The sequence below is a fragment of the Sinocyclocheilus grahami genome, unplaced genomic scaffold (genome assembly GCF_001515645.1).
Source record: "Sinocyclocheilus grahami isolate Dianchi unplaced genomic scaffold, SAMN03320097.WGS_v1.1 scaffold18453.1, whole genome shotgun sequence".
Lineage (NCBI taxonomy): Eukaryota > Metazoa > Chordata > Actinopteri > Cypriniformes > Cyprinidae > Sinocyclocheilus > Sinocyclocheilus grahami.
Window position 1 is genome coordinate 1 of NW_015517123.1, and position 1,465 is coordinate 1,465.

At 46.6% G+C, this 1,465-nt stretch overlaps 1 pseudogene; it reads left to right on the forward strand.

The window, feature by feature from the left end:
• The first annotated feature begins 7 nt into the window (after positions 1-7).
• Positions 8-1,462, forward strand: LOC107579592 (transcription factor HES-1-like; annotated as a pseudogene).
• The last annotated feature ends 3 nt before the right edge of the window (positions 1,463-1,465 follow it).

Consider the following 1,465-nt stretch of genomic DNA (forward strand, 5'->3'; position numbering starts at 1 on the left):
GCTGAGGCAGGCAGTTGCTGCGACCGCTGGCAAACGGTGAAATCAGAGACAGTGACATTATTGCCGCACCAGTTGAACTCGGGACACTTCGTGCGGATATCCATTCATATCTGGAACTGGATCTGCGTACAGCGTTCACTCTAGTAGAAGACTAAAAAAGTACAGTTGGATTTCTTTAAAAAAAAAATAAAAAATCTCACAGGATACTTCCCAGAGAAGATGCCTGCCGATATCATGGAAAAAAACTCCTCTTCTCCGGTTGCCGCGACTCCGGCGAGCATGAACACTACACCTGATAAACCCAAAACGGCTTCTGAGCACAGAAAGGTTTGTAGCCTACTGATTCTGAACTGTAGCGCATTTATTTTCAAACAGCGCGCATATGCGCTCTATGATGCATTGAGAAATAGCTCCCGAAGTAGTTAGACAATTTGACTTATTTTTTTTTCTTTTGCATTTTAGTCTTCTAAACCTATTATGGAGAAAAGAAGAAGAGCGAGAATCAACGAAAGCTTGGGTCAGCTGAAAACGCTAATCTTGGATGCTCTGAAAAAAGATGTAAGTAGCCTATTGGATATCTGATTGATTCTTTCAGTTACATCTGGATTGAGTACTGATGAATCTCACCACATAGCCGCCTATATCTAAATCAATCCCTATTTTCACACAGAGCTCCAGACACTCTAAACTCGAGAAAGCCGACATCCTGGAGATGACAGTGAAACATCTCAGAAACATGCAGCGGGCACAAATGACCGGTAAGTCGGCAGTCTACTGAACGATCAGAAAACAAGTAGCTTTATGAGAACTTCCATGCAGGAACTCGGCTTTCTGCACTCGTTTTAAATGCTGCGAGATATTTTTTTTTCCTCTACTGAATTCAACTAGATTGAAAGCAGTTTTATGAATGACTCAAAACAGTTTCATGTTCATCTACTCCAAATGATCTGACCGAATGTCTTACCTCATCCTCCCAACAGCTGCCCTGAACACGGACCCCACCGTTCTTGGGAAATACAGAGCTGGATTCAGTGAATGCATGAACGAGGTGACCCGGTTTCTGTCCACCTGTGAAGGGGTTAACACCGAGGTCAGGACCCGGCTGCTGGGTCACCTAGCAGGCTGCATGACACAGATCAACGCCATGAATTATCCAACACAGCACCAGATACCTGCCGGGCCTCCTCATCCATCCTTCAGTCAGCCAATGGTTCAGCAAGCCAACGTTGTGCCTCTTAGCGGAGTCCCCTGCAAAAGCGGATCTTCCTCCAACTTGACTTCTGACGCAACAAAAGTATACGGAGGTTTCCAGCTTGTGCCGGCAACGGACGGACAGTTCGCCTTTTTGATTCCCAACGCTGCCTTTGCTCCAAACGGTCCCGTTATTCCAGTGTATGCCAACAGTTCCAGCACACCGGTGCCGGTGGCCGTGTCTCCGGGAGCACCGTCCGTCACGTCAGATTCC